Below are 26,073 nucleotides of genomic sequence, written 5' to 3' on the forward strand. Positions count from 1 at the left end.
CCTAGAGCAACTTTTATTACACATTTTTTTTTTATTTTATAGGATTTTCTTCTGGAAAATCGATGAATCCATAAAATTTCTTATAAATTTGCTTTGAACAAATTAAATTGTCGAACTCTTTAATAAAAAATCTTTGTTTATTTGGACTTTTTATACTAAAAGCGTGAAATAACCATTTTTGAAAACTATGAAAATCGTTAGAAAGTTAAAAACTATTTTATTTGCTATCGAAAAGTGTAGCCGTCAATATTTTTAATATAAATTATCTTTTCTAAAACTTTTTTTTTCTTAAAATCGTAATAACTTGTGATGGTTACAAGCAAACCTTTTATGTTTAGAAAACATTTTTTTTTGTAAATGTCCGTCTACAACTTTTTTGAACATTGTTATACTCTTAAAAATAACGCTGCAAAATTGGAAAAAATAATTTTAAAAATAAACAATTTTATTAAAAATTATAAAAAGTTATTGCAGATTCTAAAAGTACATTAAATTTCCCATAAAATGACATGTCCCAAAAAAAATTACAGTTTAGTAACGGAAAATAGCAGGGCCGGGCAATTTTTCCGAATTCATGTGAGTTGGCGATGAGTTACCCATTACCGAAATTTTCAAATCAACCTTATAATTTGAAATGGCACAAAAACTCTTGAAAAATATTTGCAACGGCCTGAATATATAAAAAAAGAATTTAACAGCAAATTTTAAAGCCAATCCGTTTTCCAAGAGAACTTTCCTCCTGCTCTTTCGGTGACTCAATCCCATTTCATCAAAACGACTAAAATAACAAAGGACGAAAAAAAATCAGTCCCTCGTTCCGCAGCCGACGCACGAAAGGATACCCACTTGAAAGTGGGAACCCAAGTCGAGAGCCGTCGCCGTCGCGAGGCCGACGAGGAGGGAGCAGGGATAATGAGCCTCACGATCGCTATCAGATCAATCATCGTCAGTCAGCTCGTCGCATCGGCACTCATCACGCTCCTCAAACAGGATCTAAAAATAATTAACCGAATTAGGTCGGAGGGAACCTCTCTTTACGAAAAAATGGGATTTTTAACCCAAGGTTTAGAGAGAAAAAAAAAACGAACCAGATGACGCTCGCTGGCTGCAACTCTTCCCATGATCTGATCTCAACAAGGACGAGGGACAAAATCCCGATCGGTTGATCCTTTCATCTTTTGCTTCCGACCGGAGCCGACAGTTTCGACGATGAGGAGTTGAGGGTAAATATGTCAGCTGAAATTATAGGGTCGAAATGTGGCTTTGTGAGCTTCGGGGCCTCGTTAATCCTTTGAGTTTACGCGCGTTTGGTGATGAGTTTAAGGTACTGGGATGGGGAGGATATCCTTTTTATTTTCTTTTTTGAGGATAGAAGGATTTAATGCCGATGATGATGTGGGAGTGTGATTATCGGTATGAATAGGATGTGGTGGCGACGAACACATGCTATTGAGTTAGAAATTTCGTGAAATCAAAATATGTACCGTCGACCTTTAAGACTTGTCTCATTAACCATTGTGTTGGCCCACACAAAGACAAACTCAAATGTTTTAGAGACAAATTGTTATTATCATTTGACGCCTCCATCAGCGCCAAGCCAAACGACGCAATACCATGACCAAACCATGACCAAACTCTGTAATTTATGATCCGCCAGAACGATGACCACGGGGTAATTCAAGCCCGGTCATCAACAAACTCAGCAAACGGCTGTCGATTCCCCAGTGGACAAACTCCCGAATTAGTCGCTCTTTATGAGTCGAAAAAACTTTCCCAGCCAAATTGACAGTGAGGTGAAATTCACTTCCCCAGGGCCACCTATTCCAAATTGGCACTCACCTCTTTCGAAAAAATAATCCCATTCGTGTGAATTTTACGAACCGGCTAATATTTCATCAAATTAAACTCACGCTGAGTGAACTGGCCTTTACGAAAAAAAAAAACAACATTTAAACTGCTAAATGATTTAGGAGGTAAGCACACCGGACACCTTCCCCACCCACACACGCATCAGTCGGAACATCAGTCCGTCATACGGAATTCCCGCGCGCGCACGCTGGCATAGCTCATTAGAACTGGCCCTAGGTTTGAGTTGCGCGTGCAGGTTGGTCTCCCGGCAGGAGGTCGAATTGGATATTTCAGAAGCGTGGAGCAGCAGGTTCCTAGCTGTTGTTTTTTTTTTGCATCAACTTGAATCTCCCGAGAGGAAGGTTCCCATGAACGACCGGAATGTGGACTGGTCATTGCGAGGGGGAAACTAAACGTTTTGGAGATTGGAGTGATAGTGGCATTAGGTGAAGGTTGAAGATCTGGAAGGGGTTGATGGTTGTGTACTTTGGTTGATTGCTTTTGAAAGATTTTGGCGTTGATAGCTAACGTCAACTGATAACAAATGAATACATGGAAATCGACTTTTTAATTCGATTTTTTATTTAGTTGGACAAAGAACTCTGAAATCAGGATCCAATAAACATTTAGTAGATAATATTTACTAAACTTCTTTTCTTCTGGTTTAAAATTATTATTACAATAAAAACAAATTAAAAGAGGGTAATTCTCTACCAACTCACACGAAATCGGGAAAAGTTGCCCCGACCCCTCTTCGATTTGCGTGAAACTTTGTCCTAAGGGGTAACTTTTGTCCCTGATCACGAATCCGAGGTCCGTTTTTTGATATCTCGTGACGGAGGGGCGGTACGACCCCTTCCATTTTTGAACATGCGAAAAAAGAGGTGTTTTTCAATAATTTGCAGCCTGAAACGGTGATGAGATAGAAATTTGGTGTCAAAGGGACTTTTATGTAAAATTAGACGCTCGATTTGATAGCGTACTCAGAATTCCGAAAAAAACGTATTTTTCATCGAAAAAAACACTAAAAAAGTTTTAAAAATTCTCCCATTTTCCGTTACTCGACTGTAAAATTTTTTGGAACATGTCATTTTATGGGATATTTAATGTACTTTTCGAATCTACATTGACCCAGAAGGGTCATTTTTTCATTTATGTTCCAACAAAATTTTTCATTTTAAAATGTCGTGTTTTTTTTCTAACTTTGCAGGGTTATTTTTTAGAGTGTAACAATATTGTACAAAGTTGTAGAGCAGACAATTACAAAAATTTAATATGTAGACCTAAGGGGTTTGCTTATAAACATCACGAGTTATTACGATTTTACGAAAAAAAGTTTTGAAAAAGTTAATTTTTGCGTTTCTCTTTGATTCGTCGTCCATGTCTGTCGCGGGTGACCATGAACGGCCATGATCGATGACGACCAACTTTTTCAAACTTTTTTTCGTAAAATCGCGATAACTCGTGATGTTTTTTAGCAAACCCCTTATGTCTATATATAATTTTTTTTGTAATTGTCTGCTCTACAACTTTGAAGAACATTGTTACACTCTAAAAAATAACCCTGCAAAGTTAGAAAAAACACGAAATTTTAAAATGAAAAATTTTGTTCTAAATGAAAAAATGACCCTTCTGGGTCAATGTAGATTCGAAAAGTACATTAAATTTCCCATAAAATGACATGTTCCAAACATTTTTACAGTCGAGTAACGGAAAATGGGAGAATTTTTAAAACTTTTTTAGTGTTTTTTTTCGATGAAAAATACGTTTTTTTCGGAATTCTGAGTACGCCATCAAATCGGGCGTCTAATTTTACATAAAAGTCCCTTTCACACCAAATTTCTATCTCATTACCGTTTCAGGCTGCAAATTATTGAAAAACACCTCTTTTTTCGCATGTTCAAAAATGGAAGGGGTCGTACCGCCCCTCCGTCACGAGATATCAAAAAACGGACCTCGGATTCGTGATCAGGGACAAAAGTTACCCCTTAGGACAAAGTTTCACGCAAATCAAAGAGGGGTCGGGGCAACTGCTGTGTGAGTTGGCGGAGAATTACCCAAGAGCGACTAATTTTTAATTTTATTCCTTTCAAAAAAATCACTAATTATTAATTTTTTAAATTAAAAATCTGGTCGTAAGTTTCTGAAATATTTGCATATACAAATCTAGTGCTATTAAATTGTTTCTTTATATATGAGTGACTGAATCATAAGAACAAACAGATAAATCATTAATGTTTCTTAGTCGATTTTATTGAAAAAATATCTGAGTCCTTGTAACAAAATCAGAAAAAAAGCATTTTTTTGAACAACATTGATTTTATAGACTGTAAATTCGATTTAAAGTCCACAAACTGCGGTAAAAATTTCATGATTCAAATTCGATTTAAACGAAGCAAAACTCTCTGCATTGTTTCTATTCCATTTATTTTACACTTTGTTTGATTCCAAATAAAAACATGATTTTATAATCGTATCCAGCCAAAACTATTCATAAGTTTATAAATTTAAAAATATTGAATACATTTTCTTCGCCAATTTCAAAAACTTTTAAAGACCAACAACTTTTAAAGACCAACAAATCTTCAAAAAAATTTAAAAAAATAACTTAAACTTCCCATTTACACGAAGATTATTTAACCAAACTTTGAAATTTCATAGAAATTTCACGAGTATCAGAAAAAGTTTTAAATGTTCTAAAAAGGTCTGATTTTTAGGTAAAAAAATAGTACTATCAGGCAAAATTTATCTTATCGAGGAAACGAAGTAACTTTTTTCAATCTCTTTTTTAATTGTTAAATTATCTTAATAATTTGATTAAATTCTATCGATGTTCCAAATAGCGATTTCTGATTCTTCAATATTTTTCCATACTTTGAAACTATGTAATGTCATGGAAATTTATAATTTTTACGATTTTAACAATTTCTGTAAAAAAAATCTGAATTCACTTATTCTTATAATTTTCAATGCCGGCAATTCCAGGAAAATCTTCGGTTTTATCCTTTTAAAGGAAATAAACAGAATTTTTCATATCAAAAGAAAAAATAAAAATAGTTATTGAATTTTAATTTTCTTAAACTGCCCATGTTCGCATAAATGTCCCATATGCAAAAACAGCAAGCTGAGAAAAACGCATTTGAAGTTTGTCCCATACATAAGGCTACGTGTTAAGTTTTCACGTAAAAACTGGATTTTCTCCTGATTTCAAGAACAAAGTACTGGATGATATAGGCTCTTTTGAAAGAGCACACGATTTTGAACCAAACTGCATCAATAACTCGAAATCGATGAAAATGCATATGGGACATTTATGCGAACAGGGGCAGTAAATATCTGTGAAATTTCGTGATATTTAGTTAAGAAAAAAAATTAAAAAAAACAACAAATATTTTATCCACAGAGCATTTTTTTGTCAATTAATTGGATGATTTTAACTTGGTTCATTCAATATAAAATGAATTATGATTATTTGATCTTAGAAATCAGCCCTTTAAAAAAGAGATTAGATTTTTCTGATCCTTGTGATATTTTTTAAGTTATTTACTGATTTGGTTTATTGGCTCCGTTATAGTTAATATTTGTTATAGTTTTTTTTTTTAATTTTTGAGATGTAGGAATAATTTTAATAGTCTTTAAAAACCTTTCAAAATAAGTTATATTTAATTTAAGCTATATTGATCATTTTGTCTAAACAAGACCGTGGAACTTTGTTCTCACTTGGCATTAATGCCGTTGCAAATATTTTTCAAAGTTTAATCAACTGAAAACCAGTTAAAATGCATTTTCCTGCGTTTATAATCATATTCAGCATGTTTGAACTCCTTTCAAAATATTTTAAATTTTCATGATATACCAAAGTACAGTACTATGAAATTTATTTTTCGCAAAAAAATATTTCGGTCAATACCTCGATATTTTGAAAACGCTTAAAAAATGCATTTTAAACATCATTTTTTTTATCCAAATGTTGATACCTAGGCTTGTAATTTAAAATTTTATATATTTTTTTAATTTGTTTCCCCCCCTCCCCTCGACTTTGATCAGAGCTGAGGGACATAAACTTAAAAAAATATTTTAAACGGCCTAAAAAGAATGTAAAATAGATACAATATTTGCTACAGTTCTATTTGGCAGAAAATGTCATGCTAACAATCATTTTCGAGGCTATATATTTTTTTTCATTGCGTAAAATTTTCGAAAAAAAGATGTGTTCTGGAAAAATAGGTGATAGTGATAATTTCAGCTTTTGAGCGTGAAAAATCACTTTGCCTATGACATTGAAAACTAAAACATGTTTGTACAGAGCAAATTCTGATGTTCATTTTCAATATTTACTGAAAACTGCACTACTAAAAAGATCAGTTAGTTTTTAACTGATCTTCAGTTAAAATTTGTATGGAACTGTCAAAGTTTGCTGAATTTTCAGCTAGTTTACATTTACGGAAAATTTCAGATTTCGATAAATTTAACTGAATTTAGTGATGAGATAAAGTCTAAGTTAGTGAATAGACCTTTATAGATTTATTTTTTTCTCCTTCTGGACATAAAAAAGAGCTATTTTTTAATTTCTTTGCTACGTCTATTCATTTTTGCCAGGAACTTTTTGTATTCTTTTGTTTTGTTAAAATTGAAATAAATCTACGATTAGCTTCTGATTTCACTTTAAAACTAGATCTGCATTGCATAATTTGGAGGACATTTACTGATCTGTTTGCGTTTGAATTATTAAAAAAAATATGTTGACCCATTTCTCGAGGCAGCTTTCCTCCATCATACAACAAATAAACTGTGTTTTTTGTTCCAGTTTCCAAACGCCCAGCACTTCCAGGCGGAAGTTTGTTCCATTAGAGGAAACAATTGTTTTCGGTTGTTCCAGCTGCCTGACCGTGACACTTTTCCTCGTTGTCGTGGGATCGCCGCTGGACATCACAGTACTGGGTTGTCGTTGGTTGTGCTGACGCGCGTTGTTGCTGCTGTAACATCCCAAAAACTACTTCCGTTACAGAAATGTGGGGTGGTTTAAAACATACTTTTTTCTACGAAACAGTGCAAAATTGAGTTTTGTTAGAAAGTTTAGCTTGATCGAGTTTAATTTATATTCAATATAAAAAATTACTTACGTAATCTCTGGACGACCTCCAACCTCCCAAGCATCATCCAATGTAGAAGACTTGCAGCTTGGAGTTTTCTGCTCGCTCGCGCGTACATTTCGCACGACTTCCTCGTCCTGTGAAAACACTGCCAAAAGGCTTTTCGTGGAAGCCTTGTTTTTCCTGTTGTAGCAGCAGCAGAAATGACAGCAGCAGTGTGGAGATGACGTGTAGAAAGCGTTTTTTTTACCTCAAATGCGAGCACTAGTTTTTCTTGCTTTCTGGAAATAAACTCTCAGCATGATTGTAATTTTGTCGCAGAGAAGTAAAGCAAGCGTTACGGGAGCGGCCGTGGCTGACTGGTTACGGTGTTCGCTTTGTAAGCGAATGGTTCTGGGATCGATTCCCTTCTGCTCCCAACGAGAAAGTTCAGAACACATAAATTTGAAATATTGAATATGAACGAAACGCTCAAGGCGATGAACGCTCAAGGCGGGGTTCGATCCTCCGTCCTTTGGATTGGTAAGCAAAAATGCTAACCTCTAGGCCATGACGACTTGGTAAGCGTGGACCGGAATTAGGAATACTGTTACAGAGAGCGAGTTGTGGCGCTATAACCACGGCAAATAGTGTCCAGGGCATTCGTGGAAATACAATGTCCCATCCCAAAGGGTCCCGGAGTACCAAACCTTCTTAGCATGGTGCTCCCAACGAATACAACCAAATCTCGGAGCATATGGTGGTGTGTCCCCACGCTTCTTGCTCCCCTGTCGATTCAGAATTGTGTTGTTGTTCGAACACTCAGTGCTCAAACTCAACCCAATTACGAGTCATCTCTGCGATACGGCTTTACGCAGTAGGCCTGGCCGCTTTAACGCTTGTGATGTTTCAATGCATTCCGATGCAATGGCGCACTACAAATGTTAATAAATGACAAGAAGAGTGCTAGGCGTCATCTAACCTAAGGCACTCTCCAGGATCCCTTCGAAAGATTGGCTGCGCTAGGGTCTGATTAGATTAGATTAGATAGAGAAGTAAAGCAAGCGTTAATTTTAAATGAGAGAATGTTTTGATAAAGAAAATGTTAAATTATTTACAAAATTTTGTCAATAGTTGGTTCAAAAATCTTAACTATGAATTTTCTAAGCCATTATGTCAAATAAAGTTTGCTCGAAGCATTCTATTCCCAAAACGCAACCATCGTCCCCAAAAGGGCCCCTCACGCCATCCATCACGCCCGTAGATTCCACCGTCATCCAGCCAAATCTGTTTATCCACATGCCGCGCATTTTTCAGAGCGACATCTTAATTGATGTAAAGGTCTAAATTTAGTGCATTTCTTCCTCGTTCAGATCGTCAACCAACAAAAAACTGGTGGCCTCATCAGCTTCAGAACACATGTACTCCATTATTCTACCGCGCGTTTTTTTTCAGCGAGTTTTCCCTCGATAAACACCATTATGAATAATTATCCACAAACGTCATCGTCTTCGCTCGGCGGATCGTACAGGTCGGATCGAGTTTCATCACTTTTCCTTTTTAAAATAATACACACACAGCCGAGAGGATGCCGGTTTGATACTCCGCGACACGTGTGGTGCCCTCAGCACTCTTGATGACACCCAGAGTTCGAATCTCGGCTAACGATCCGTTTTGACAAAAAAATAAAAACCTAAAACTGTTGTCGCGAGAGGATCGTAAAAAGGGGGGAAAATATTGAACTGCGCGCGAACACAAAAACAGTCGCGGACCGAGATCAAAGTGAGACTGTGCGCGCGTGGGAGATAATGTATGGGAAAACAAATTCCAGTGACAGCCAGTACAAGTTTCCCGTTTCCGGCGCACAGAGTGACAGCTCCTTCGTTGACGGTGGGAGCACGAAAGGGGGGAAATGATGTGATCAACCATTTGGGTTTGTGCTGAGAAGAACACTGTCAATTTGGGGGTTCTCTACGAAATCTAGATTATGAATTGTCATTATGTCAAACTATTTTTGTAACTTCTTAAGTTTGTAATAGCATTTCAATCCACGAAAATGACCAAAATGACCCATTTACCAAAATTACCAAAATTACCAAAATGACCAAAATGACCAAAATGACCAAAATTACCATTTTGTCCACTTTGTCCATTTTGGTCATTAGGGTCATTTTGGTCATTTTGATCATTTTGGTCATTTTGGTCATTTTGGTCATTTTGGTATTTTTTGGTCATTTTGGTCATTTTGGTCATTTTGGTCATTTTGGTCATTTTGGTCATTTGGTCATTTTGGTCATTTTGGTCATTTTGGTCATTTTGGTCATTTTGGTCATTTTGGTCATTTTGGTCATTTTGATAAATTTGGTAATTTCGATAATTTTGGTCATTTTGGTCATTTTGGTCATTTTGTTCATTTTGGTCATTTTGATCATTTTGGTCATTTTGATCATTTTGGTCATTTTGGTCATTTTGGTCATTTTGATCATTTTGGTCATTTTGATCATTTTGATCTTTTTGATCATTTTGATCATTTTGGTCATTTTGGTCATTTTGGTCATTTTGATCATTTTGGTCATTTTGGTCATTTGGGTCATTTTGGTCATTTTGGTCATTTTGGTCATTTTGGTCATTTTGATCATTTTGGTCATTTTGGTCTTTTTGGTCATTTTGATCATTTTGGTCATTTTGGTTATTTGGGTCATTTTGGTCATTTTGGTCATTTTGGTCATTTTGGTCATTTTGGTCATTTTGGTCATTTTGATCATTTTGGTCATTTTGGTCATTTGGGTCATTTTGGTCATTTTGGTCATTTTGGTCATTTTGGTCATTTTGGTCATTTTGGTCATTTTGGTCATTTTGGTCATTTTGGTCATTTTGGTCATTTTGGTCATTTTGGTCATTTTGGTCATTTTGGTCATTTTGATCATTTTGATAAATTTGGTAATTTCGATAATTTTGGTCATTTTGGTCATTTTGGTCATTTTGGTCATTTTGTTCATTTTGGTCATTTTGATCATTTTGGTCATTTTGGTCATTTTGATCATTTTGGTCATTTTGGTCATTTTGATCATTTTGGTCATTTTGGTCATTTTGGTCATTTTGGTCATTTGGGTCATTTTGATCATTTTGATCATTTTGGTCATTTTGTTCATTTTGGTCATTTTGGTCATTTTGGTCATTTTGATCATTTTGGTCATTTTGGTCATTTTGGTCATTTTGGTCATTTTGATCATTTTGGTCATTTTGGTCATTTGGGTCATTTTGGTCATTTTGGTCATTTTGGTCATTTTGGTCATTTTGGTCATTTTGGTCATTTTGGTCATTTTGGTCATTTTGGTCATTTTGGTCATTTTGGTCATTTTGGTCATTTTGGTCATTTTGGTCATTTTGGTCATTTTGGTCATTTTGGTCATTTTGGTCATTTTGATCATTTTGATAAATTTGGTAATTTCGATAATTTTGGTCATTTTGGTCATTTTGGTCATTTTGGTCATTTTGGTCATTTTGGTCATTTTGATCATTTTGGTCATTTTGGTCATTTGGGTCATTTTGGTCATTTTGGTCATTTTGGTCATTTTGGTCATTTTGGTCATTTTGGTCATTTTGGTCATTTTGGTCATTTTGGTCATTTTGGTCATTTTGGTCATTTTGGTCATTTTGATCTTTTTTATCATTTTGATCATTTTGGTCATTTTGGTCATTTTGGTCATTTTGATCATTTTGGTCATTTGTTCATTTTGGTCATTTTGGTCATTTTGGTCATTTTGGTCATTTTGGTCATTTTGGTCATTTTGGTCATTTTGATAAATTTGGTAATTTCGATAATTTTGGTCATTTTGGTCATTTTGGTCATTTTGTTCATTTTGGTCATTTTGATCATTTTGGTCATTTTGATCATTTTGGTCATTTTGGTCATTTTGGTCATTTTGGTCATTTTGGTCATTTTGGTCATTTTGGTCATTTTGGTCATTTGGGTCATTTTGATCATTTTGATCATTTTGGTCATTTTGGTCATTTTGGTCATTTTGGTCATTTTGGTCATTTTGGTCATTTTGATCATTTTGGTCATTTTGGTCATTTTGATCATTTTGGTCATTTTGGTCATTTTGATCATTTTGGTCATTTTGGTCATTTTGGTCATTTTGGTCATTTTGATCATTTTGGTCATTTTGGTCATTTGGGTCATTTTGGTCATTTTGGTCATTTTGGTCATTTTGGTCATTTTGGTCATTTTGATAAATTTGGTAATTTCGATAATTTTGGTCATTTTGGTCATTTTGGTCATTTTGTTCATTTTGGTCATTTTGGTCATTTTGGTCATTTTGATCATTTTGGTCATTTTGATCATTTTGATCATTTTGATCATTTTGATCATTTTGGTCATTTTGGTCATTTTGGTCATTTTGGTCATTTTGGTCATTTTGGTCATTTTGGTCATTTTGGTCATTTTGGTCATTTTGGTCATTTTGATCATTTTGATCATTTTGGTCATTTTGGTCATTTTGGTCATTTTGGTCATTTTGGTCATTTTGGTCATTTTGATCATTTTGGTCATTTGGTCATTTTGATCATTTTGATCATTTTGTCATTTGGTCATTTGATCATTTTGGTCATTTTGGTCATTTTGATCATTTGGTCATTTTGGTCATTTTGATCATTTTGGTCATTTTGGTCATTTGGTCATTTTGGTCATTTTGGTCATTTTGTCATTTTGGTCATTTGGTCATTTTGATCATTTTGGTCATTTTGGTCATTTTGGTCATTTTGGTCATTTTGGTCATTTTGGTCATTTTGGTCATTTTGGTCATTTTGGTCATTTTGATCATTTTGGTCATTTTGGTCATTTTGGTCATTTTGGTCATTTTGGTCATTTTGGTCATTTTGGTCATTTTGGTCATTTGGTCATTTGATCATTTTGATCATTTTGGTCATTTGGTCATTTTGGTCATTTTGGTCATTTTGGTCATTTTGGTCATTTTGGTCATTTTGGTCATTTTGGTCATTTTGATCATTTTGGTCATTTTGGTCATTTTGATCATTTTGGTCATTTTGGTCATTTTGGTCATTTTGGTCATTTTGATCATTTTGGTCATTTTGGTCATTTTGGTCATTTTGATCATTTTGGTCATTTTGATCATTTTGATCATTTTGATCATTTTGGTCATTTGGTCATTTTGGTCATTTTGGTCATTTTGATCATTTTGGTCATTTTGGTCATTTTGGTCATTTTGGTCATTTTGGTCATTTTGGTCATTTTGGTCATTTTGGTCATTTGGTCATTTTGATCATTTTGATCATTTTGGTCATTTTGGTCATTTTGGTCATTTTGGTCATTTTGGTCATTTTGGTCATTTTGATCATTTTGGTCATTTTGGTCATTTTGATCATTTTGGTCATTTTGGTCATTTTGATCATTTTGGTCATTTTGGTCATTTTGGTCATTTTGGTCATTTTGATCATTTTGGTCATTTTGGTCATTTTGGTCATTTTGATCATTTTGGTCATTTTGGTCATTTTGATCATTTTGGTCATTTTGGTCATTTTGGTCATTTTGGTCATTTTGATCATTTTGGTCATTTTGGTCATTTGGGTCATTTTGGTCATTTTGGTCATTTTGGTCATTTTGGTCATTTTGGTCATTTTGATAAATTTGGTCATTTTGATCATTTTGGTCATTTGGTCATTTTGGTCATTTTGGTCATTTTGGTCATTTGGTCATTTTGGTCATTTTGATCATTTTGGTCATTTTGATCATTTTGATCATTTTGATCATTTTGATCATTTTGGTCATTTTGGTCATTTGGTCATTTTGGTCATTTTGGTCATTTTGGTCATTTTGGTCATTTTGGTCATTTTGGTCATTTGGTCATTTTGATCATTTTGATCATTTTGGTCATTTGGTCATTTGGTCATTTTGGTCATTTTGGTCATTTTGGTCATTTGATCATTTTGGTCATTTTGGTCATTTTGATCATTTTGATCATTTTGGTCATTTTGGTCATTTTGATCATTTTGGTCATTTTGGTCATTTTGATCATTTTGGTCATTTTGGTCATTTTGATCATTTTGGTCATTTTGGTCATTTTGGTCATTTTGGTCATTTTGGTCATTTTGGTCATTTTGGTCATTTTGGTCATTTTGATCATTTTGGTCATTTTGGTCATTTTGGTCATTTTGGTCATTTTGGTCATTTTGGTCATTTTGGTCATTTTGGTCATTTTGGTCATTTGGGTCATTTTGATCATTTTGATCATTTTGGTCATTTTGGTCATTTTGGTCATTTTGGTCATTTTGGTCATTTTGGTCATTTTGATCATTTTGGTCATTTTGGTCATTTTGATCATTTTGATCATTTTGGTCATTTTGGTCATTTTGATCATTTTGGTCATTTTGGTCATTTTGATCATTTTGGTCATTTTGGTCATTTTGATCATTTTGGTCATTTTGGTCATTTTGGTCATTTTGGTCATTTTGGTCATTTTGGTCATTTTGGTCATTTTGGTCATTTGGTCATTTTTTGGTCATTTTGGTCATTTTGGTCATTTTGGTCATTTTGGTCATTTTGGTCATTTTGGTCATTTTGGTCATTTTGGTCATTTTGATCATTTTGGTCATTTTGGTCATTTTGGTCATTTTGGTCATTTTGGTCATTTTGGTCATTTTGGTCATTTTGGTCATTTTGGTCATTTGGGTCATTTTGATCATTTTGATCATTTTGGTCATTTTGGTCATTTTGGTCATTTTGGTCATTTTGGTCATTTTGGTCATTTTGATCATTTTGGTCATTTTGGTCATTTTGATCATTTTGGTCATTTTGGTCATTTTGATCATTTTGGTCATTTTGGTCATTTTGGTCATTTTGGTCATTTTGATCATTTTGGTCATTTTCATTTTGGTCATTTTGATCATTTTGGTCATTTTGGTCATTTTGATCATTTTGGTCATTTGGTCATTTTGGTCATTTTGGTCATTTTGATCATTTTGGTCATTTTGGTCATTTGGTCATTTTGGTCATTTTGGTCATTTTGGTCATTTTGGTCATTTTGGTCATTTGATCATTTTGGTAATTTTGATAATTTTGGTCATTTTGGTCATTTTGGTCATTTTGTTCATTTGGTCATTTTGGTCATTTTGGTCATTTTGATCATTTTGGTCATTTTGATCATTTTGATCATTTTGATCATTTTGATCATTTGGTCATTTTGGTCATTTGGTCATTTTGGTCATTTTGGTCATTTTGGTCATTTTGGTCATTTTGGTCATTTTGGTCATTTTGGTCATTTTGATCATTTTGATCATTTGGTCATTTGGTCATTTTGGTCATTTTGGTCATTTTGGTCATTTGGTCATTTTGTCATTTGGTCATTTTGGTCATTTTGATCATTTTGATCATTTTGGTCATTTTGGTCATTTTGATCATTTTGGTCATTTGGTCATTTTGGTCATTTTGGTCATTTTGGTCATTTTGATCATTTTGGTCATTTTGGTCATTTTGGTCATTTGGTCATTTTGGTCATTTTGGTCATTTTGGTCATTTTGTCATTTGGTCATTTTGATCATTTTGGTCATTTTGGTCATTTGGTCATTTTGGTCATTTTGGTCATTTTGGTCATTTTGGTCATTTTGGTCATTTTGGTCATTTTGGTCATTTTGGTCATTTTGGTCATTTGGTCATTTTGGTCATTTTGGTCATTTTGGTCATTTTGGTCATTTTGGTCATTTTGGTCATTTTGATCATTTTGATCATTTTGGTCATTTTGGTCATTTTGGTCATTTTGGTCATTTTGGTCATTTTGGTCATTTTGATCATTTTGGTCATTTTGGTCATTTTGATCATTTTGGTCATTTTGGTCATTTTGATCATTTTGGTCATTTTGGTCATTTTGGTCATTTTGGTCATTTTGATCATTTTGGTCATTTTGGTCATTTTGGTCATTTTGATCATTTTGGTCATTTTGATCATTTTGATCATTTTGATCATTTTGATCATTTTGGTCATTTTGGTCATTTTGGTCATTTTGATCATTTTGGTCATTTTGGTCATTTTGGTCATTTTGGTCATTTTGGTCATTTTGGTCATTTTGGTCATTTTGATAAATTTGGTAATTTCGATAATTTTGGTCATTTTGGTCATTTTGGTCATTTTGTTCATTTTGGTCATTTTGATCATTTTGGTCATTTTGATCATTTTGGTCATTTTGGTCATTTTGATCATTTTGATCATTTTGATCATTTTGATCATTTTGATCATTTTGGTCATTTTGGTCATTTTGGTCATTTTGGTCATTTTGGTAATTTTGATCATTTCGATCATTTCGATCATTTTGGTCATTTTGATCATTTTGGTCATTTTGGTCATTTTGATCATTTTGGTCATTTTGGTCATTTTGGTCATTTTGGTCATTTTGGTAATTTTGATCATTTCGATCATTTCGATCATTTTGATCATTTTGATCATTTGGGTCATTTTGATCATTTTGATCATTTTGGTCATTTTGGTCATTTTGGTCATTTGGGTCATTTTGGTCATTTTGGTCATTTTGGTCATTTTGGTCATTTTGGTCATTTTGGTCATTTTGGTCATTTTGGTCATTTTGATCATTTTGATAAATTTAGTAATTTGATCATTTTGGTCATTTTGGTCATTTTGGTCATTTTGGTCATTTTGTTCATTTTGGTCATTTTGATCATTTTGGTCATTTTGGTCATTTTGATCATTTTGGTCATTTTGGTCATTTTGATCATTTTGGTCATTTTGGTCATTTTGGTCATTTTGGTCATTTGGGTCATTTTGATCATTTTGATCATTTTGGTCATTTTGGTCATTTTGGTCATTTTGGTCATTTTGGTCATTTTGGTCATTTTGATCATTTTGGTCATTTTGATCATTTTGGTCATTTTGGTCATTTTGGTCATTTTGGTCATTTTGGTCATTTTGGTCATTTTGGTCATTTTGATCATTTTGGTCATTTTGGTCATTTTGGTCATTTTGGTCATTTTGGTCATTTTGGTCATTTTGGTCATTTTGGTCATTTTGGTCATTTTAGTCATTTTGGTCATTTTGGTCATTTTGGTCATTTTGGTCATTTTGGTCATTTTGGTCATTTTGGTCATTTTGGTCATTTTGGTCATTTTGATCATTTTGATAAATTTGGTAATTTCGATAATTTTGGTCATTTTGGTCATTTTGGTCATTTTGGTCATTTTGGTCATTTTGATCATTTTGGTCATTTTGATCATTTTGGTCATTTTGGTCATTTTGGTCATTTTGATCATTTTGGTCATTTTGGTCATTTTGATCTTTTTGATCATTTTGATCATTTTGGTCATTTTGGTCATTTTGGTCATTTTGATCATTTTGGTCATTTTGGTCATTTTGGTCATTTTGGTCATTTTGGTCATTTTGGTCATTTTGGTCATTTTGATCATTTTGGTCATTTTGGTCATTTTGGTCATTTTGATCATTTTGGTCATTTTGGTCATTTTGGTCATTTTGGTCATTTTGGTCATTTTGGTCATTTTGGTCATTTTGGTCATTTTGGTCATTTTGATCATTTTGGTCATTTTGGTCATTTTGGTCATTTTGGTCATTTTGGTCATTTTGGTCATTTTGGTCATTTTGGTCATTTTGGTCATTTTGGTCATTTTGGTCATTTTGGTCATTTTGGTCATTTTGGTCATTTTGGTCATTTTGGTCATTTTGATCATTTTGATAAATTTGGTAATTTCGATAATTTTGGTCATTTTGGTCATTTTGGTCATTTTGGTCATTTTGATCATTTTGGTCATTTTGGTCATTTTGATCATTTTGGTCATTTTGGTCATTTTGATCATTTTGGTCATTTTGGTCATTTTGGTCATTTTGATAAATTTGGTAATTTCGATAATTTTGGTCATTTTGGTCATTTTGGTCATTTTGTTCATTTTGGTCATTTTGATCATTTTGGTCATTTTGATCATTTTGGTCATTTTGGTCATTTTGGTCATTTTGATCATTTTGATCATTTTGATCATTTTGGTCATTTTGGTCATTTTGGTCATTTTGGTCATTTTGGTCATTTTGGTCATTTTGGTCATTTTGATCATTTTGATAATTTTGATCATTTTGGTCATTTTGGTCATTTTGGTCATTTTGGTCATTTTGGTCATTTTGGTCATTTTGATCATTTTGATCATTTTGATCATTTCGATCATTTTGGTCATTTTGATCATTTTGATCATGTTGGTCAATTGGTCATTTTGGTCATTTTGGTCATTTTGGTCATTTTGATCATTTTGATCATTTTGATCATTTTGATCATTTTGATCATTTTGGTCATTTTGGTCATTTTGGTCATTTTGGTCATTTTGGTAATTTTGATCATTTCGATCATTTCGATCATTTTGGTCATTTTGATCATTTTGGTCATTTTGGTCATTTTGATCATTTTGGTCATTTTGGTCATTTTGGTCATTTTGGTCATTTTGGAAATTTTGATCATTTCGATCATTTCGATCATTTTGATCATTTTGATCATTTTGGTCATTTTGATCATTTTGGTCATTTTGGTCATTTTGGTCATTTTGGTCATTTTGGTCATTTTGGTCATTTTGGTCATTTTGATCGTTTTGATCATTTTGATCATTTTGGTCATTTTGGTAATTTTGGTAATTTTGGTAATTTTGGTCATTTTGGTCATTTTGGTCATTTTGATCATTTTGGTCATTTTGATCATTTTGGTCATTTTGATCATTTTGGTCATTTTGGTCATTTTGGTCATTTTGGTCATTTTGGTCATTTTGGTCATTTTGGTCATTTTGGTCATTTTGGTCATTTTGGTCATTTTGGTCATTTTGGTCATTTTGGTCATTTTGGTCATTTTGGTAATTTTGGTAATTTTGGTAATTTTGGTAATTTTGGTCATTTTGGTCATTTTGGTCTTTTGGTCATTTTGGTCATTTTGGTCATTTTGATCATTTTGATCATTTTGATCATTTTGGTCATTTTGATCATTTTGATCATTTTGGTCATTTTGATCATTATGGTCATTTTGATCATTTTGGTCATTTTGGTCATTTTGGTCATTTTGGTAATTTTGGTAATTTTGGTAATTTTGGTAATTTTGGTAATTTTGGTAATTTTGGTAATTTTGGTAATTTTGGTAATTTTGGTAATTTTGGTCATTTTGGTCATTTTGGTCTTTTGGTCATTTTGGTCATTTTGGTCATTTTGATCATTTTGATCATTTTGATCATTTTGATCATTTTGATCATTTTGATCATTATGGTCATTTTGATCATTTTGGTCATTTTGGTCATTTTGGTCATTTTGGTAATTTTGGTAATTTTGGTAATTTTGGTAATTTTGGTAATTTTGGTCATTTTGGTCATTTTGGTCTTTGGTCATTTTGGTCATTTTGGTCATTTTGATCATTTTGATCATTTTGATCATTTTGATCATTTTGATCATTTTGATCATTATGGTCATTTTGATCATTTTGGTCATTTTGGTCATTTTGGTCATTTTGGTAATTTTGGTAATTTTGGTAATTTTGGTAATTTTGGTAATTTTGGTCATTTTGGTCATTTTGGTCATTTTGGTCATTTTGGTCATTTTGGTCATTTTGGTCATTTTGGTCATTTTGATCATTTTGATCATTTTGATCATTTTGGTCATTTTGATCATTTTGATCATTTTGGTCATTTTGATCATTATGGTCATTTTGATCATTTTGGTCATTTTGGTCATTTTGGTCATTTTGGTAATTTTGGTAATTTTGGTAATTTTGGTAATTTTGGTAATTTTGGTAATTTTGGTAATTTTGGTAATTTTGGTAATTTTGGTAATTTTGGTCATTTTGGTCATTTTGGTCATTTTGGTCATTTTGGTCATTTTGGTCATTTTGGTCATTTTGGTCATTTTGGTCATTTTGGTCATTTTGGTCATTTTGGTCATTTTGGTCATTTTGGTCATTTTGGTCATTTTGGTCATTTTGATCATTTTGATCATTTTGATCATTTTGATCATTTTGATCATTATGGTCATTTTGGTCATTTTGATCATTATGGTCATTTTGGTCATTTTGGTCATTTTGGTCATTTTGGTCATTTTGGTAATTTTGGTAATTTTGGTCATTTTGGTCATTTTGGTCATTTTGGTCATTTTGGTCATTTTGATCATTTTGATCATTTTGATCATTATGGTCATTTTGATCATTTTGATCATTATGGTCATTTTGATCATTTTGGTCATTTTGGTCATTTTGGTAATTTTGGTAATTTTGGTAATTTTGGTAATTTTGGTAATTTTGGTCATTTTGGTCATTTTGGTAATTTTGGTCATTTTGATCATTTTGATCATTATGGTCATTTTGATCATTATGGTCATATTGGTCATTTTGGAATTTTGAATAAAAATTAAAATGCTGTTTTCATAAAGATTCCTTTTCTTAAGCGGTGGAGATACTTACGTTGAACCGTGAAGACATCTAACCAAGGAGGGTAACTCTCAGCATTGGTTTCCATGTGGTATCCATCGCCCGTCTACAATACTGTTGGAAGAGTTTAATTAATGTCAGTTAAAAGAAGCTCTTGGAAAAGGGTAATGGAATCAATAAATTGGTTAAACATGATACTTAAGCTCGGTAGAAGATTTTCTCTGGAAATCATAACCACAAACTATGTCATGAAGAATGATTCCAAAACTGCCATAAAACAGCTCATTACCAACTGCTGTCAACAATTTCATTGCTTCACATGCTCCTAAATGACCTGTTCAAATGCCAATTTGCAAAGTCCACCAACTGTATCGCACACACGTGTTTAATTAAACAATTGCAGTACACTCAATCAGGGGGGCATTCGACTCGAAGTCGAACGCGTGGTGCGTCCAAAATTTGCCAATTATGTTTAACTGGTTGCACACGCCACGCCACCCCCACCACACTGGGGCTCATCTTAAATTTAATGGACCAATTCAGTTTTGACCACCCACCGGGCAGACAACCCTCGTCGGAATGCATTTCATAGTTGGGGCTCATAAACGCCGACCAGCCACCAAAGAAACTGTCGGAAGTTGGACGAAAATTTATTTAATTTTAGTGTCATGATGGCATTTAGACAGGTTTTATTGCGGATTCCGTTGGGTTGGCAGTTTCAACAATTATACAGTGGAAGTTCGGCTCAGTGAGCTTGAGATTTGTTTTAATTAGCAATTATCGTTTGTTTGCGTTGCTCCATTGAGTGTAACAAATTGGAGTGATGTTTTCAAATGCTGTGTCTAACAAACATTCATTTGAAAATGCTTAATTTTTATTAACATTCCAACGCCCAAGGCTCCAAAAAAGTTGGAACGGTAACTTCAACTCGCTGGTTCTCGGGCACAACTCAACCAATCAAGATGATTCTTCTTTCCAGTGATTTGTTAGGATGTCTAGATGATTCTAGAACTTTGCAGAACTTAATTCGATTAAATCTGTAATTTTTGCGATCAAAAACATCGTTCCAACTTTTTTTTTCGCGTGTAAAAAAAAATTCGCCAAAAAATCCGCGGAGGCAGTTTTTTTGAAAAAGTTGGAACGATGTTTTTGATCGCAAAAATTACAGATTTAATCGAATTAAGTTCTGCAAAGTTCTAGAATCATCTAGACATCCTAACAAATCACTGGAAAGAAGAATCATCTTGATTGGTTGAGTTGTGCCCGAGAACCAGCGAGTTGAAGTTACCGTTCCAACTTTTTTGGGAGGCTTGGGCGTCCGTGTAAGTTGGACATGCGTTGGGCGTTCCAGTGTTAAGGTGGATAAAACAATGATAGAATCATATTTGGTAGAAGTTATGAAAAAATAAAACGCTTTTTAATGCCTAGATATCCACCGCCATGACCACATCGAGTCTCCTATCAACCATTATTCTGATAACTCTGTTTAACATAGGAACTACCAACAAAAATATAGTCAAAAAATGAATTTTCGAAAACAATCTGAAGCTATTTACAAATATTTTTCAATATTTATGTTTTAAATCAATAAAATTAAGGAATTTATTAAATTTAAAACCATAAACAACAAAAAAAAATCGTTAAACATTTCTTTACGATTTTTCTGAAAAAAAAAACAGGCTTTAAAAAAAAAAAATGTTTTTTTATTGTCGTGCTTGGTTACGGCTGAGGAAAACTAAATGTCAAATCAAATGTGTGCCGCCAACTTTGATTTTAATATTTTATATCACATTGAGATCCGATAGATTTTAATGTCAAACATATGAATAGTAGAAAGTTTGTTTGCTCCAGAACAGAGCAGTCGAAAATTTTCTGCAAACTCTGTGTTTCAATCCACACAAAACTTTTCCCAGAATAGCAATCTATAATCCACAAGCAAACCTTCCCTTCCCTTCTCTGTTTTGCAACCGTAAACGCTCGGGACTAATTAATTAAGGTTCATCCCTGTATGTGCCAATGTTTGTGCACCCAAAACAGTGTTTGTGATAGCGCCTACTTCCAAAAATCAAGCTTGTTCAGCACATATCTCTTCCCGGAAACCCCGTCGATATGAGCTACTGCTCCATCGTGATGAGATCCGCTCAGTAAAAAGCCAAATATTTGAACCAAAAATTAATCTCAATTCGGGAAATCTCTCTGCGTTCAGCAGATTCCCACAGTTGGCCAAACATTTGCCCAACCCCAGCTATACACAATTGTGTGACGAGGCCCCTTGACAGTTACACACATCGAAATTAATTACAGACCTCTGGCGACTGCCCCTAGACTAGTCACAATCAAAATTGAGTTATAATTTGCGGGTTTGGTCACATTTTGCGCGCGGGAAAACCGCGGCTTTGAAGACGGGGTCATCATTAAAAGGAAATTACTCAAAATTATAACCACATTTATTAGATTCACACTCACAAGCGCTCTAGCTCTGGAACTCCAGAGGTCTCCGGAGTCTTCCGGTTGTGTGGCCCGTCAGCTTTGTGGTGTGAAGTAATTTCATTTTAATAGCCAGTTATTAATTTATTTGGACGAGCTAATATGCTATTTACAGTGGACCCATTCGTTGTTGCTGTTGTTGGACGGGACCGGGGCCCTCTAATGATCTCCAGCAGAGATGGTCTTTACGTTGGTTCCGGCGTTGGGCTAAGCCGGAGCCCAGGCTTTACGGTTTCTTCCGATTCGTTGCCGGCCGGCCGGTCCCACCCGGCTGCTCTCTTTATCCGGTTAATGAACTGGCGGGTCTGCCGGTTGGAGGTTCGACGGTGAAGAGCAGAGCCAGAAAAGTTCATTAATCATACTTTTTGAGAACGGATTACAAGTGCTTTCGGGCTATTCTTCGAGCAACTCTTGGAGGGATTAACTGATGTAAGATTGTCGGGTTATGACAGGAAGTTGTGACATTCCAATCACACCTTGAAGTGGGGCGAAGCGTTTGGATTCTTGGTTTTTGCTTGAGAGCTGAATATAATGAAATTGCCTACAAAGAGAGTATCGGGCCAGGCGATTCATTTCAATTAAGTTTTAATTAAATTTAAACTTTTACTATGGCTTGAGCCTATTAGGAATCTCTTTTTTTTCTATAGGCAACAAAAGATATTGAAAATGTTGGTCACATATCCTTTTTTACTCCCAGCTGGATATTTTTAATTAATTAATTAATCGTTTCTCGAATAAAAGGGAAGATAAAGCGATTGATATCCGATAGCAATAACAGCTGCTGAGGCACATAACTTAATGATAGTATTTTGTTATACATTGTTTCATAATAAACTATGCAATATTTTTCTATTAAATCCCTCAAATTCGCATATCATTTGAATGCCCCCAAAATATAAAAATTACCTTCACAAAAAAAATCTTAAAATTCTTAAAATTTCATAAATTCTTAAAAATTTGAAATTTCTTAAAGTTCTTAAAATTCTTTAAATTCTTAAAATTCTTAAAATTCTTAAAATTCTTAAAATTCTTAAAATTCTTAAAATTCTTAAAATTCTTAAAATTCATAAAAATTCTTAAAATTCTTAAAATTTTAAAGTTCTTAAAATTTTAAAATTTTAAAATTTTAAAATTTTAAAATTTTAAAATTTTAAAATTCATAAAAATTTTAAAATTTTAAAATTTTAAAGTTCTTAAAATTCTTAAAATTTTAAAATTTTAAAATTCTTAAAATTTTAAAATTTTAAAATTTTAAAATTTTAAAATTTTAAAATTTTAAAATTTTAAAATTTTAAAATTTTAAAATTCTTAAAATTTTAAAATTTTAAAATTTTAAAATTTAAAATTTTAAAATTTTAAAATTTTAAAATTTTAAAATTTTAAAATTTTAAAATTTTAAAATTCTTAAAATTTTAAAGTTCTTAAAATTTTAAAATTTTAAAATTTTAAAATTTTAAAATTTTAAAATTTAAAATTTTAAAATTTTAAAATTTTAAAATTCTTAAAATTTTAAAATCTTAAAATTTTAAAATTCTTAAAATTTTAAAATTTTAAAATTTTAAAATTTTAAAATTTTAAAATTCTTAAAATTCTTAAAATTTTAAAATTCTTAAAATTCTTAAAATTTAAAATTTTAAAATTTTAAAATTTTAAAATTTTAAAATTTTAAAATTTTAAAATTTTAAAATTTTTAAAATTTTAAAATTTAAAATTTTAAAATTTTAAAATTTTAAAATTTTAAAATTCTTAAAATTTTAAAATTTTAAAATTTAAAATTCTTAAAATTTTAAAATTTTAAAATTTAAAATTTTAAAATTTTAAAATTCTTAAAATTTTAAAATTTTAAAATTTTAAAATTTTAAAATTTTAAAATTTTAAAATTTTAAAATTTTAAAATTTTAAAATTTTAAAATTTTAAAATTTTAAAATTTTAAAATTCTTAAAATTCTTAAAATTTTAAAATTTTAAAATTTTTAAAATTTAAAATTTTAAAATTTTAAAATTTTAAAATTCTTAAAATTTTAAAATTCTTAAATTTTTAAAATTTTAAAATTTTAAAATTTTAAAATTTTAAAATTTTAAAATTTTAAAATTTTAAAATTTTAAAATTTTAAAATTTTCTTAAAATTTTAAAATTTTAAAATTCTTAAAATTTTAAAATTCTTAAAATTTTAAAATTTTAAAATTTTAAAATTTTAAAATTCTTAAAATTTTAAAATTTTAAAATTCTTAAAATTCTTAAAATTTTAAAATTTTAAAATTCTTAAAATTTTAAAATTTTAAAATTTTAAAATTTTAAAATTTTAAAATTCTTAAAATTCTTAAAATTTTAAAATTTTAAAATTTTAAAATTTTAAAATTCTTAAAATTTAAAATTTTAAAATTTTAAAATTTAAAATTTTAAAATTTTAAAATTTTAAAATTTTAAAATTTTAAAATTTTAAAATTTTAAAATTTTAAAATTTTAAAATTTTAAAATTTTAAAATTTTAAAATTTTAAAATTTTAAAATTTTAAAATTTTAAAATTTTAAAATTTTAAAATTTTAAAATTTTAAAATTTTAAAATTTTAAAATTTTAAAATTTTAAAATTTTAAAATTTTAAAATTTAAAATTTTAAAATTTTAAAATTTTAAAATTTTAAAATTTTAAAATTTTAAAATTTTAAATTCTTAAAATTTTAAAATTTTAAAATTTTAAAATTCTTAAAATTTTAAAATTTTAAAATTTTAAAATTTTAAAATTTTAAAATTTTAAAATTTTAAAATTTTAAAATTTTAAAATTTTAAAATTCTTAAAATTTTAAAATTTTAAAATTCTTAAAATTTTAAAATTTTAAAATTTTAAAATTTTAAAATTTTAAAATTTTAAAATTTTAAAATTTTAAAATTTTAAAATTTTAAAATTTTAAAATTTTAAAATTTTAAAATTTTAAAATTTTAAAATTTTAAAATTTTAAAATTTAAAATTTTAAAATTTTAAAATTTTAAAATTTTAAAATTTTAAAATTTTAAAATTTTAAAATTTTAAAATTCTTAAAATTTTAAAATTTTAAAATTTTAAAATTTTAAAATTTTAAAATTTAAAATTTTAAAATTTTAAAATTTTAAAATTTTAAAATTTTAAAATTTTAAAATTTTAAAATTTTAAAATTTTAAAATTTTAAAATTTTAAAATTTTAAAATTTTAAAATTTTAAAATTTTAAAATTTTAAAATTTTAAAATTCTTAAAATTTTAAAATTTTAAAATTTTAAAATTTTAAAATTTTAAAATTTTAAAATTCTTAAAATTTTAAAATTCTTAAAATTCTTAAAATTTTAAAATTTTAAAATTTTAAAATTTTAAAATTTTAAAATTTTAAAATTTTAAAATTCTTAAAATTTTAAAATTCTTAAAATTTTAAAATTTTAAAATTTTAAAATTCTTAAAATTTTAAAATTCTTAAAATTTTAAAATTCTTAAAATTCTTAAAATTTTAAAATTTTAAAATTTTTAAAATTCTTAAAATTTTAAAATTTTAAAATTTTAAAATTTTAAAATTTTAAAATTTTAAAATTTTAAAATTTTAAAATTTTAAAATTCTTAAAATTTTAAAATTTTAAAATTTTAAAATTTTAAAATTTTAAAATTTTAAAATTTTAAAATTTTAAAATTTTAAAATTCTTAAAATTCTTAAAATTTTAAAATTCTTAAAATTTTAAAATTTTAAAATTTTAAAATTTTAAAATTTTAAAATTTTAAAATTCTTAAAATTTTAAAATTTTAAAATTTTAAAATTCTTAAAATTTTAAAATTTTAAAATTTTAAAATTCTTAAAATTTTAAAATTTTAAAATTTTAAAATTTTAAAATTTTAAAATTCTTAAAATTTTAAAATTCTTAAAATTTTAAAATTCTTAAAATTTTAAAATTTTAAAATTCTTAAAATTTTAAAATTCTTAAAATTTTAAAATTTTAAAATTTTAAAATTTTAAAATTTTAAAATTTTAAAATTTTAAAATTTTAAAATTTTAAAATTTTAAAATTTTAAAATTTTAAAATTTTAAAATTTTAAAATTTTAAAATTTTAAAATTTTAAAATTCTTAAAATTTTAAAATTTTAAAATTTTAAAATTTTTAAAATTTTAAAATTCTTAAAATTTTAAAATTTTAAAATTTTAAAATTTTAAAATTTTAAAATTTAAAATTTTAAAATTTAAAATTTTAAAATTTTAAAATTCTTAAAATTTTAAAATTTTAAAATTTTAAATT

This window comes from Culex quinquefasciatus, chromosome 2, assembly GCF_015732765.1.
Source record: "Culex quinquefasciatus strain JHB chromosome 2, VPISU_Cqui_1.0_pri_paternal, whole genome shotgun sequence".
In the NCBI taxonomy this organism is placed as follows: Eukaryota; Metazoa; Arthropoda; class Insecta; order Diptera; family Culicidae; genus Culex; species Culex quinquefasciatus.